The 13,528-nt window shown below is 52.0% G+C and overlaps 8 non-coding genes across 8 annotated transcripts; all 8 read left to right on the forward strand.

Moving 5' to 3' along the window:
• The first annotated feature begins 409 nt into the window (after positions 1-409).
• Trnag-ccc (transfer RNA glycine (anticodon CCC)) lies at positions 410-481 on the forward strand. Its single transcript has one exon. It is a non-coding gene; the product is annotated as a tRNA-Gly (tRNA).
• A 1,688-nt stretch (positions 482-2,169) lies between these two features.
• On the forward strand, positions 2,170-2,241 carry Trnag-ccc (transfer RNA glycine (anticodon CCC)). The gene has a single exon. It is a non-coding gene; the product is annotated as a tRNA-Gly (tRNA).
• A 1,688-nt stretch (positions 2,242-3,929) lies between these two features.
• Positions 3,930-4,001, forward strand: Trnag-ccc (transfer RNA glycine (anticodon CCC)). Its single transcript has one exon. It is a non-coding gene; the product is annotated as a tRNA-Gly (tRNA).
• A 1,688-nt stretch (positions 4,002-5,689) lies between these two features.
• Trnag-ccc (transfer RNA glycine (anticodon CCC)) lies at positions 5,690-5,761 on the forward strand. The gene has a single exon. It is a non-coding gene; the product is annotated as a tRNA-Gly (tRNA).
• Positions 5,762-7,449: 1,688 nt separating this feature from the next.
• On the forward strand, positions 7,450-7,521 carry Trnag-ccc (transfer RNA glycine (anticodon CCC)). Its single transcript has one exon. It is a non-coding gene; the product is annotated as a tRNA-Gly (tRNA).
• Positions 7,522-9,209: 1,688 nt separating this feature from the next.
• Trnag-ccc (transfer RNA glycine (anticodon CCC)) lies at positions 9,210-9,281 on the forward strand. Its single transcript has one exon. It is a non-coding gene; the product is annotated as a tRNA-Gly (tRNA).
• Positions 9,282-10,969: 1,688 nt separating this feature from the next.
• Positions 10,970-11,041, forward strand: Trnag-ccc (transfer RNA glycine (anticodon CCC)). Its single transcript has one exon. It is a non-coding gene; the product is annotated as a tRNA-Gly (tRNA).
• A 1,688-nt stretch (positions 11,042-12,729) lies between these two features.
• On the forward strand, positions 12,730-12,801 carry Trnag-ccc (transfer RNA glycine (anticodon CCC)). The gene has a single exon. It is a non-coding gene; the product is annotated as a tRNA-Gly (tRNA).
• The last annotated feature ends 727 nt before the right edge of the window (positions 12,802-13,528 follow it).

Here is a 13,528-nt window from a genome sequence, read left to right on the forward strand (position 1 = left end):
AATAACTGGAAACAAACACTCTCACGTTGACGCAAAGGAGCCTGGGTGGTAATAAACTGTAAACACGGCTTTACCTCTCAAAAGCTATGCTGTGCGTTTCACCGTCGTGGAGAGTAAATGAGATGGCTGGGGTGAGGGTCGAACGTACGCCCTTGAGAAGACGTCACGCGCTGCCCACTGCGACAGGGAAGCACACAGGAATTCTTTTCCCACCATGCCGAACACGACAGGGTGGACTTCTCAGCGGAAGTCAGTCCTGCGTCTAGTTACAGTGCATCGCCCTGGAAGCGGCGTGGACCCGCGTTCGGATGTGCGGGCGGGCAGGGCGCCTGCAGCAGGGTCGCTTCGGCCTCTGGTGGCAGCAGGGGCGGCAACGCATCGCGACACAGGATGCGTGCAGCGGAATGCGGCGGTGGTGGTGTAACGGTCAGCATGGTTGCTTCCCAAGCAGTTGATCCGGGTTCGATTCCCGGCCACCGCAAGAGGGCTGTCGTTTTTGCGTAGCGCAATAGTGTGTGTTCAACACCATGCGATCCTCGAAATTGCCAAGTGTCGCTGCACAAGTAGTATCTGCTCGTCTCTCGCCTCGTTGCAGCTAAGTGGGCGGCCCCTTCATCGTGTGTCGACTTGGCCCGACTTTGCTCGACTGCCGCTCGCTGCCGCTCGGCGGCAGGGCCAATATGACAGAAGCAGTACGACAATCGGCTGCGAGAAACACGCTAATCAAGACTACCTTTCCTTTCCAATTCGAAAAGCTAAATTTTCATTTACAAATTTCGGAATTCTCACTGCTCCCCTACAGTGTTATCTACGATATTTGGGAAATTATCTGTGGGTTCGTACGGTTCTGTTACTGCCAAAGTCGTTCCTGCACTTTACGTTCGCTCTTTTTGCAAAGAACCTCTTTAAATTTTGGATCCTATGTTCGTTAACGTAATTTAAATTGCTGTGGGAGGCATCATAGCACATCAACACTGTAACACAAAAGGGGGAGAGTGGGGGTGAAAGGGGAAAGGTCCAATAGCACGCAGAGATCCCGCCTATCACCCATGTAATCACTAACCACGCCCACCTCTGCTTAACTTCATTAATCGAAAGGGAGCCGGCCGTTGGCTACCCCTGAGCGAAACGTTCAGACTTGTAGCTCGATGTGCAGATCATTTGGAATCTACGTGGCAGAGTCTCGCGGGAGACTGCATTTCCTATTGGCGGAGAAAGTGGGATGGCCTGTGGAGGGATCGAACCCATGACCTTCTCGTTACCAGCACGACGCTATACCCCAAAGGGCTAACGAGCCACGCAACACTGTCGCATCAGCAGTCCAAAACCGCAAAATCATCTCCTCTTCCTTAAAAACGGCCCCGCCAATCACGTGAGCATGTATCTCTTTTCCTTGACTTTCTCTCACCTTATACTTGGAACCCAGAGCAGCAACACCACGAAGACGAAAAACGGCCCTGAGAAGATTTCTCATCTCAGCCTGGAAAATTGACGTTCCGCTACCAGTAATCGAACCCTGGCCTCCTGTGTGAAAGCCAGGTATCCTAGCCACTAGACCATACCGGACATACCTCAAGTATCAGCTACGTGTGAATGGGTCCAGAAATATTTCTCCTCCACGAACTTTACGGCCGAATCTGGCGACAACGCTGAACTCTGTCCGCCACCACGATCCCGCTTACTCACTCCCAAAGCGCCCAAGTCATACTACACAAACATCGCTTTCAGTCTCAAGTGTAAGTAGCAAAACTATAATTAGTAATAACTGCAAACAAACACTCTCACGTTGACGCAAAGGAGCCTGGGTGGTAATAAACTGTAAACACGGCTTTACCTCGCAAAAGCTATGCTGTGCGTTTCACCGTCGTGGAGAGTAAATGAGATGGCTGGGGTGAGGGTCGAACGTACGCCCTTGAGAAGACGTCACGCGCTGCCCACTGCGACAGGGAAGCACACAGGAATTCTTTTCCCACCATGCCGAACACGACAGGGTGGACTTCTCAGCGGAAGTCAGTCCTGCGTCTAGTTACAGTGCATCGCCCTGGAAGCGGCGTGGACCCGCGTTCGGATGTGCGGGCGGACAGGGCGCCTGCAGCAGGGTCGCTTCGGCCTCTGGTGGCAGCAGGGGCGGCAACGCATCACGACACAGGATGCGTGCAGCGGAATGCGGCGGTGGTGGTGTAACGGTCAGCATGGTTGCTTCCCAAGCAGTTGATCCGGGTTCGATTCCCGGCCACCGCAAGAGGGCTGTCGTTTTTGCGTAGCACAATAGTGTGTGTTCAACACCGTGCGATCCTCGAAATTGCCAAGTGTCGCTGCACAAGTAGTATCTGCTCGTCTCTCGCCTCGTTGCAGCTAAGTGGGCGGCCCCTTCATCGTGTGTAGACTTGGCCCGACTTTGCTCGACTGCCGCTCGCTGCCGCTCGGCGGCAGGGCCAATATGACAGAAGCAGTACGACAATCGGCTGCGAGAAACACGCTAATCAAGACTACCTTTCCTTTCCAATTCGAAAAGCTAAATTTTCATTTACAAATTTCGGAATTCTCACTGCTCCCCTACAGTGTTATCTACGATATTTGGGAAATTATCTGTGGGTTCGTACGGTTCTGTTACTGCCAAAGTCGTTCCTGCACTTTACGTTCGCTCTTTTTGCAAAGAACCTCTTTAAATTTTGGATCCTATGTTCGTTAACGTAATTTAAATTGCTGTGGGAGGCATCATAGCACATCAACACTGTAACACAAAAGGGGGAGAGTGGGGGTGAAAGGGGAAAGGTCCAATAGCACGCAGAGATCCCGCCTATCACCCATGTAATCACTAACCACGCCCACCTCTGCTTAACTTCATTAATCGAAAGGGAGCCGGCCGTTGGCTACCCCTGAGCGAAACGTTCAGACTTGTAGCTCGATGTGCAGATCATTTGGAATCTACGTGGCAGAGTCTCGCGGGAGACTGCATTTCCTATTGGCGGAGAAAGTGGGATGGCCTGTGGAGGGATCGAACCCATGACCTTCTCGTTACCAGCACGACGCTATACCCCAAAGGGCTAACGAGCCACGCAACACTGTCGCATCAGCAGTCCAAAACCGCAAAATCATCTCCTCTTCCTTAAAAACGGCCCCGCCAATCACGTGAGCATGTATCTCTTTTCCTTGACTTTCTCTCACCTTATACTTGGAACCCAGAGCAGCAACACCACGAAGACGAAAAACGGCCCTGAGAAGATTTCTCATCTCAGCCTGGAAAATTGACGTTCCGCTACCAGTAATCGAACCCTGGCCTCCTGTGTGAAAGCCAGGTATCCTAGCCACTAGACCATACCGGACATACCTCAAGTATCAGCTACGTGTGAATGGGTCCAGAAATATTTCTCCTCCACGAACTTTACGGCCGAATCTGGCGACAACGCTGAACTCTGTCCGCCACCACGATCCCGCTTACTCACTCCCAAAGCGCCCAAGTCATACTACACAAACATCGCTTTCAGTCTCAAGTGTAAGTAGCAAAACTATAATTAGTAATAACTGCAAACAAACACTCTCACGTTGACGCAAAGGAGCCTGGGTGGTAATAAACTGTAAACACGGCTTTACCTCGCAAAAGCTATGCTGTGCGTTTCACCGTCGTGGAGAGTAAATGAGATGGCTGGGGTGAGGGTCGAACGTACGCCCTTGAGAAGACGTCACGCGCTGCCCACTGCGACAGGGAAGCACACAGGAATTCTTTTCCCACCATGCCGAACACGACAGGGTGGACTTCTCAGCGGAAGTCAGTCCTGCGTCTAGTTACAGTGCATCGCCCTGGAAGCGGCGTGGACCCGCGTTCGGATGTGCGGGCGGACAGGGCGCCTGCAGCAGGGTCGCTTCGGCCTCTGGTGGCAGCAGGGGCGGCAACGCATCACGACACAGGATGCGTGCAGCGGAATGCGGCGGTGGTGGTGTAACGGTCAGCATGGTTGCTTCCCAAGCAGTTGATCCGGGTTCGATTCCCGGCCACCGCAAGAGGGCTGTCGTTTTTGCGTAGCACAATAGTGTGTGTTCAACACCGTGCGATCCTCGAAATTGCCAAGTGTCGCTGCACAAGTAGTATCTGCTCGTCTCTCGCCTCGTTGCAGCTAAGTGGGCGGCCCCTTCATCGTGTGTCGACTTGGCCCGACTTTGCTCGACTGCCGCTCGCTGCCGCTCGGCGGCAGGGCCAATATGACAGAAGCAGTACGACAATCGGCTGCGAGAAACACGCTAATCAAGACTACCTTTCCTTTCCAATTCGAAAAGCTAAATTTTCATTTACAAATTTCGGAATTCTCACTGCTCCCCTACAGTGTTATCTACGATATTTGGGAAATTATCTGTGGGTTCGTACGGTTCTGTTACTGCCAAAGTCGTTCCTGCACTTTACGTTCGCTCTTTTTGCAAAGAACCTCTTTAAATTTTGGATCCTATGTTCGTTAACGTAATTTAAATTGCTGTGGGAGGCATCATAGCACATCAACACTGTAACACAAAAGGGGGAGAGTGGGGGTGAAAGGGGAAAGGTCCAATAGCACGCAGAGATCCCGCCTATCACCCATGTAATCACTAACCACGCCCACCTCTGCTTAACTTCATTAATCGAAAGGGAGCCGGCCGTTGGCTACCCCTGAGCGAAACGTTCAGACTTGTAGCTCGATGTGCAGATCATTTGGAATCTACGTGGCAGAGTCTCGCGGGAGACTGCATTTCCTATTGGCGGAGAAAGTGGGATGGCCTGTGGAGGGATCGAACCCATGACCTTCTCGTTACCAGCACGACGCTATACCCCAAAGGGCTAACGAGCCACGCAACACTGTCGCATCAGCAGTCCAAAACCGCAAAATCATCTCCTCTTCCTTAAAAACGGCCCCGCCAATCACGTGAGCATGTATCTCTTTTCCTTGACTTTCTCTCACCTTATACTTGGAACCCAGAGCAGCAACACCACGAAGACGAAAAACGGCCCTGAGAAGATTTCTCATCTCAGCCTGGAAAATTGACGTTCCGCTACCAGTAATCGAACCCTGGCCTCCTGTGTGAAAGCCAGGTATCCTAGCCACTAGACCATACCGGACATACCTCAAGTATCAGCTACGTGTGAATGGGTCCAGAAATATTTCTCCTCCACGAACTTTACGGCCGAATCTGGCGACAACGCTGAACTCTGTCCGCCACCACGATCCCGCTTACTCACTCCCAAAGCGCCCAAGTCATACTACACAAACATCGCTTTCAGTCTCAAGTGTAAGTAGCAAAACTATAATTAGTAATAACTGCAAACAAACACTCTCACGTTGACGCAAAGGAGCCTGGGTGGTAATAAACTGTAAACACGGCTTTACCTCGCAAAAGCTATGCTGTGCGTTTCACCGTCGTGGAGAGTAAATGAGATGGCTGGGGTGAGGGTCGAACGTACGCCCTTGAGAAGACGTCACGCGCTGCCCACTGCGACAGGGAAGCACACAGGAATTCTTTTCCCACCATGCCGAACACGACAGGGTGGACTTCTCAGCGGAAGTCAGTCCTGCGTCTAGTTACAGTGCATCGCCCTGGAAGCGGCGTGGACCCGCGTTCGGATGTGCGGGCGGACAGGGCGCCTGCAGCAGGGTCGCTTCGGCCTCTGGTGGCAGCAGGGGCGGCAACGCATCACGACACAGGATGCGTGCAGCGGAATGCGGCGGTGGTGGTGTAACGGTCAGCATGGTTGCTTCCCAAGCAGTTGATCCGGGTTCGATTCCCGGCCACCGCAAGAGGGCTGTCGTTTTTGCGTAGCACAATAGTGTGTGTTCAACACCGTGCGATCCTCGAAATTGCCAAGTGTCGCTGCACAAGTAGTATCTGCTCGTCTCTCGCCTCGTTGCAGCTAAGTGGGCGGCCCCTTCATCGTGTGTAGACTTGGCCCGACTTTGCTCGACTGCCGCTCGCTGCCGCTCGGCGGCAGGGCCAATATGACAGAAGCAGTACGACAATCGGCTGCGAGAAACACGCTAATCAAGACTACCTTTCCTTTCCAATTCGAAAAGCTAAATTTTCATTTACAAATTTCGGAATTCTCACTGCTCCCCTACAGTGTTATCTACGATATTTGGGAAATTATCTGTGGGTTCGTACGGTTCTGTTACTGCCAAAGTCGTTCCTGCACTTTACGTTCGCTCTTTTTGCAAAGAACCTCTTTAAATTTTGGATCCTATGTTCGTTAACGTAATTTAAATTGCTGTGGGAGGCATCATAGCACATCAACACTGTAACACAAAAGGGGGAGAGTGGGGGTGAAAGGGGAAAGGTCCAATAGCACGCAGAGATCCCGCCTATCACCCATGTAATCACTAACCACGCCCACCTCTGCTTAACTTCATTAATCGAAAGGGAGCCGGCCGTTGGCTACCCCTGAGCGAAACGTTCAGACTTGTAGCTCGATGTGCAGATCATTTGGAATCTACGTGGCAGAGTCTCGCGGGAGACTGCATTTCCTATTGGCGGAGAAAGTGGGATGGCCTGTGGAGGGATCGAACCCATGACCTTCTCGTTACCAGCACGACGCTATACCCCAAAGGGCTAACGAGCCACGCAACACTGTCGCATCAGCAGTCCAAAACCGCAAAATCATCTCCTCTTCCTTAAAAACGGCCCCGCCAATCACGTGAGCATGTATCTCTTTTCCTTGACTTTCTCTCACCTTATACTTGGAACCCAGAGCAGCAACACCACGAAGACGAAAAACGGCCCTGAGAAGATTTCTCATCTCAGCCTGGAAAATTGACGTTCCGCTACCAGTAATCGAACCCTGGCCTCCTGTGTGAAAGCCAGGTATCCTAGCCACTAGACCATACCGGACATACCTCAAGTATCAGCTACGTGTGAATGGGTCCAGAAATATTTCTCCTCCACGAACTTTACGGCCGAATCTGGCGACAACGCTGAACTCTGTCCGCCACCACGATCCCGCTTACTCACTCCCAAAGCGCCCAAGTCATACTACACAAACATCGCTTTCAGTCTCAAGTGTAAGTAGCAAAACTATAATTAGTAATAACTGCAAACAAACACTCTCACGTTGACGCAAAGGAGCCTGGGTGGTAATAAACTGTAAACACGGCTTTACCTCGCAAAAGCTATGCTGTGCGTTTCACCGTCGTGGAGAGTAAATGAGATGGCTGGGGTGAGGGTCGAACGTACGCCCTTGAGAAGACGTCACGCGCTGCCCACTGCGACAGGGAAGCACACAGGAATTCTTTTCCCACCATGCCGAACACGACAGGGTGGACTTCTCAGCGGAAGTCAGTCCTGCGTCTAGTTACAGTGCATCGCCCTGGAAGCGGCGTGGACCCGCGTTCGGATGTGCGGGCGGACAGGGCGCCTGCAGCAGGGTCGCTTCGGCCTCTGGTGGCAGCAGGGGCGGCAACGCATCACGACACAGGATGCGTGCAGCGGAATGCGGCGGTGGTGGTGTAACGGTCAGCATGGTTGCTTCCCAAGCAGTTGATCCGGGTTCGATTCCCGGCCACCGCAAGAGGGCTGTCGTTTTTGCGTAGCACAATAGTGTGTGTTCAACACCGTGCGATCCTCGAAATTGCCAAGTGTCGCTGCACAAGTAGTATCTGCTCGTCTCTCGCCTCGTTGCAGCTAAGTGGGCGGCCCCTTCATCGTGTGTCGACTTGGCCCGACTTTGCTCGACTGCCGCTCGCTGCCGCTCGGCGGCAGGGCCAATATGACAGAAGCAGTACGACAATCGGCTGCGAGAAACACGCTAATCAAGACTACCTTTCCTTTCCAATTCGAAAAGCTAAATTTTCATTTACAAATTTCGGAATTCTCACTGCTCCCCTACAGTGTTATCTACGATATTTGGGAAATTATCTGTGGGTTCGTACGGTTCTGTTACTGCCAAAGTCGTTCCTGCACTTTACGTTCGCTCTTTTTGCAAAGAACCTCTTTAAATTTTGGATCCTATGTTCGTTAACGTAATTTAAATTGCTGTGGGAGGCATCATAGCACATCAACACTGTAACACAAAAGGGGGAGAGTGGGGGTGAAAGGGGAAAGGTCCAATAGCACGCAGAGATCCCGCCTATCACCCATGTAATCACTAACCACGCCCACCTCTGCTTAACTTCATTAATCGAAAGGGAGCCGGCCGTTGGCTACCCCTGAGCGAAACGTTCAGACTTGTAGCTCGATGTGCAGATCATTTGGAATCTACGTGGCAGAGTCTCGCGGGAGACTGCATTTCCTATTGGCGGAGAAAGTGGGATGGCCTGTGGAGGGATCGAACCCATGACCTTCTCGTTACCAGCACGACGCTATACCCCAAAGGGCTAACGAGCCACGCAACACTGTCGCATCAGCAGTCCAAAACCGCAAAATCATCTCCTCTTCCTTAAAAACGGCCCCGCCAATCACGTGAGCATGTATCTCTTTTCCTTGACTTTCTCTCACCTTATACTTGGAACCCAGAGCAGCAACACCACGAAGACGAAAAACGGCCCTGAGAAGATTTCTCATCTCAGCCTGGAAAATTGACGTTCCGCTACCAGTAATCGAACCCTGGCCTCCTGTGTGAAAGCCAGGTATCCTAGCCACTAGACCATACCGGACATACCTCAAGTATCAGCTACGTGTGAATGGGTCCAGAAATATTTCTCCTCCACGAACTTTACGGCCGAATCTGGCGACAACGCTGAACTCTGTCCGCCACCACGATCCCGCTTACTCACTCCCAAAGCGCCCAAGTCATACTACACAAACATCGCTTTCAGTCTCAAGTGTAAGTAGCAAAACTATAATTAGTAATAACTGCAAACAAACACTCTCACGTTGACGCAAAGGAGCCTGGGTGGTAATAAACTGTAAACACGGCTTTACCTCGCAAAAGCTATGCTGTGCGTTTCACCGTCGTGGAGAGTAAATGAGATGGCTGGGGTGAGGGTCGAACGTACGCCCTTGAGAAGACGTCACGCGCTGCCCACTGCGACAGGGAAGCACACAGGAATTCTTTTCCCACCATGCCGAACACGACAGGGTGGACTTCTCAGCGGAAGTCAGTCCTGCGTCTAGTTACAGTGCATCGCCCTGGAAGCGGCGTGGACCCGCGTTCGGATGTGCGGGCGGACAGGGCGCCTGCAGCAGGGTCGCTTCGGCCTCTGGTGGCAGCAGGGGCGGCAACGCATCACGACACAGGATGCGTGCAGCGGAATGCGGCGGTGGTGGTGTAACGGTCAGCATGGTTGCTTCCCAAGCAGTTGATCCGGGTTCGATTCCCGGCCACCGCAAGAGGGCTGTCGTTTTTGCGTAGCACAATAGTGTGTGTTCAACACCGTGCGATCCTCGAAATTGCCAAGTGTCGCTGCACAAGTAGTATCTGCTCGTCTCTCGCCTCGTTGCAGCTAAGTGGGCGGCCCCTTCATCGTGTGTAGACTTGGCCCGACTTTGCTCGACTGCCGCTCGCTGCCGCTCGGCGGCAGGGCCAATATGACAGAAGCAGTACGACAATCGGCTGCGAGAAACACGCTAATCAAGACTACCTTTCCTTTCCAATTCGAAAAGCTAAATTTTCATTTACAAATTTCGGAATTCTCACTGCTCCCCTACAGTGTTATCTACGATATTTGGGAAATTATCTGTGGGTTCGTACGGTTCTGTTACTGCCAAAGTCGTTCCTGCACTTTACGTTCGCTCTTTTTGCAAAGAACCTCTTTAAATTTTGGATCCTATGTTCGTTAACGTAATTTAAATTGCTGTGGGAGGCATCATAGCACATCAACACTGTAACACAAAAGGGGGAGAGTGGGGGTGAAAGGGGAAAGGTCCAATAGCACGCAGAGATCCCGCCTATCACCCATGTAATCACTAACCACGCCCACCTCTGCTTAACTTCATTAATCGAAAGGGAGCCGGCCGTTGGCTACCCCTGAGCGAAACGTTCAGACTTGTAGCTCGATGTGCAGATCATTTGGAATCTACGTGGCAGAGTCTCGCGGGAGACTGCATTTCCTATTGGCGGAGAAAGTGGGATGGCCTGTGGAGGGATCGAACCCATGACCTTCTCGTTACCAGCACGACGCTATACCCCAAAGGGCTAACGAGCCACGCAACACTGTCGCATCAGCAGTCCAAAACCGCAAAATCATCTCCTCTTCCTTAAAAACGGCCCCGCCAATCACGTGAGCATGTATCTCTTTTCCTTGACTTTCTCTCACCTTATACTTGGAACCCAGAGCAGCAACACCACGAAGACGAAAAACGGCCCTGAGAAGATTTCTCATCTCAGCCTGGAAAATTGACGTTCCGCTACCAGTAATCGAACCCTGGCCTCCTGTGTGAAAGCCAGGTATCCTAGCCACTAGACCATACCGGACATACCTCAAGTATCAGCTACGTGTGAATGGGTCCAGAAATATTTCTCCTCCACGAACTTTACGGCCGAATCTGGCGACAACGCTGAACTCTGTCCGCCACCACGATCCCGCTTACTCACTCCCAAAGCGCCCAAGTCATACTACACAAACATCGCTTTCAGTCTCAAGTGTAAGTAGCAAAACTATAATTAGTAATAACTGCAAACAAACACTCTCACGTTGACGCAAAGGAGCCTGGGTGGTAATAAACTGTAAACACGGCTTTACCTCGCAAAAGCTATGCTGTGCGTTTCACCGTCGTGGAGAGTAAATGAGATGGCTGGGGTGAGGGTCGAACGTACGCCCTTGAGAAGACGTCACGCGCTGCCCACTGCGACAGGGAAGCACACAGGAATTCTTTTCCCACCATGCCGAACACGACAGGGTGGACTTCTCAGCGGAAGTCAGTCCTGCGTCTAGTTACAGTGCATCGCCCTGGAAGCGGCGTGGACCCGCGTTCGGATGTGCGGGCGGACAGGGCGCCTGCAGCAGGGTCGCTTCGGCCTCTGGTGGCAGCAGGGGCGGCAACGCATCACGACACAGGATGCGTGCAGCGGAATGCGGCGGTGGTGGTGTAACGGTCAGCATGGTTGCTTCCCAAGCAGTTGATCCGGGTTCGATTCCCGGCCACCGCAAGAGGGCTGTCGTTTTTGCGTAGCACAATAGTGTGTGTTCAACACCGTGCGATCCTCGAAATTGCCAAGTGTCGCTGCACAAGTAGTATCTGCTCGTCTCTCGCCTCGTTGCAGCTAAGTGGGCGGCCCCTTCATCGTGTGTCGACTTGGCCCGACTTTGCTCGACTGCCGCTCGCTGCCGCTCGGCGGCAGGGCCAATATGACAGAAGCAGTACGACAATCGGCTGCGAGAAACACGCTAATCAAGACTACCTTTCCTTTCCAATTCGAAAAGCTAAATTTTCATTTACAAATTTCGGAATTCTCACTGCTCCCCTACAGTGTTATCTACGATATTTGGGAAATTATCTGTGGGTTCGTACGGTTCTGTTACTGCCAAAGTCGTTCCTGCACTTTACGTTCGCTCTTTTTGCAAAGAACCTCTTTAAATTTTGGATCCTATGTTCGTTAACGTAATTTAAATTGCTGTGGGAGGCATCATAGCACATCAACACTGTAACACAAAAGGGGGAGAGTGGGGGTGAAAGGGGAAAGGTCCAATAGCACGCAGAGATCCCGCCTATCACCCATGTAATCACTAACCACGCCCACCTCTGCTTAACTTCATTAATCGAAAGGGAGCCGGCCGTTGGCTACCCCTGAGCGAAACGTTCAGACTTGTAGCTCGATGTGCAGATCATTTGGAATCTACGTGGCAGAGTCTCGCGGGAGACTGCATTTCCTATTGGCGGAGAAAGTGGGATGGCCTGTGGAGGGATCGAACCCATGACCTTCTCGTTACCAGCACGACGCTATACCCCAAAGGGCTAACGAGCCACGCAACACTGTCGCATCAGCAGTCCAAAACCGCAAAATCATCTCCTCTTCCTTAAAAACGGCCCCGCCAATCACGTGAGCATGTATCTCTTTTCCTTGACTTTCTCTCACCTTATACTTGGAACCCAGAGCAGCAACACCACGAAGACGAAAAACGGCCCTGAGAAGATTTCTCATCTCAGCCTGGAAAATTGACGTTCCGCTACCAGTAATCGAACCCTGGCCTCCTGTGTGAAAGCCAGGTATCCTAGCCACTAGACCATACCGGACATACCTCAAGTATCAGCTACGTGTGAATGGGTCCAGAAATATTTCTCCTCCACGAACTTTACGGCCGAATCTGGCGACAACGCTGAACTCTGTCCGCCACCACGATCCCGCTTACTCACTCCCAAAGCGCCCAAGTCATACTACACAAACATCGCTTTCAGTCTCAAGTGTAAGTAGCAAAACTATAATTAGTAATAACTGCAAACAAACACTCTCACGTTGACGCAAAGGAGCCTGGGTGGTAATAAACTGTAAACACGGCTTTACCTCGCAAAAGCTATGCTGTGCGTTTCACCGTCGTGGAGAGTAAATGAGATGGCTGGGGTGAGGGTCGAACGTACGCCCTTGAGAAGACGTCACGCGCTGCCCACTGCGACAGGGAAGCACACAGGAATTCTTTTCCCACCATGCCGAACACGACAGGGTGGACTTCTCAGCGGAAGTCAGTCCTGCGTCTAGTTACAGTGCATCGCCCTGGAAGCGGCGTGGACCCGCGTTCGGATGTGCGGGCGGACAGGGCGCCTGCAGCAGGGTCGCTTCGGCCTCTGGTGGCAGCAGGGGCGGCAACGCATCACGACACAGGATGCGTGCAGCGGAATGCGGCGGTGGTGGTGTAACGGTCAGCATGGTTGCTTCCCAAGCAGTTGATCCGGGTTCGATTCCCGGCCACCGCAAGAGGGCTGTCGTTTTTGCGTAGCACAATAGTGTGTGTTCAACACCGTGCGATCCTCGAAATTGCCAAGTGTCGCTGCACAAGTAGTATCTGCTCGTCTCTCGCCTCGTTGCAGCTAAGTGGGCGGCCCCTTCATCGTGTGTCGACTTGGCCCGACTTTGCTCGACTGCCGCTCGCTGCCGCTCGGCGGCAGGGCCAATATGACAGAAGCAGTACGACAATCGGCTGCGAGAAACACGCTAATCAAGACTACCTTTCCTTTCCAATTCGAAAAGCTAAATTTTCATTTACAAATTTCGGAATTCTCACTGCTCCCCTACAGTGTTATCTACGATATTTGGGAAATTATCTGTGGGTTCGTACGGTTCTGTTACTGCCAAAGTCGTTCCTGCACTTTACGTTCGCTCTTTTTGCAAAGAACCTCTTTAAATTTTGGATCCTATGTTCGTTAACGTAATTTAAATTGCTGTGGGAGGCATCATAGCACATCAACACTGTAACACAAAAGGGGGAGAGTGGGGGTGAAAGGGGAAAGGTCCAATAGCACGCAGAGATCCCGCCTATCACCCATGTAATCACTAACCACGCCCACCTCTGCTTAACTTCATTAATCGAAAGGGAGCCGGCCGTTGGCTACCCCTGAGCGAAACGTTCAGACTTGTAGCTCGATGTGCAGATCATTTGGAATCTACGTGGCAGAGTCTCGCGGGAGACTGCATTTCCTATTG

This window comes from Schistocerca gregaria, unplaced genomic scaffold (assembly GCF_023897955.1).
Source record: "Schistocerca gregaria isolate iqSchGreg1 unplaced genomic scaffold, iqSchGreg1.2 ptg001612l, whole genome shotgun sequence".
Taxonomy (NCBI): Eukaryota; Metazoa; Arthropoda; class Insecta; order Orthoptera; family Acrididae; genus Schistocerca; species Schistocerca gregaria.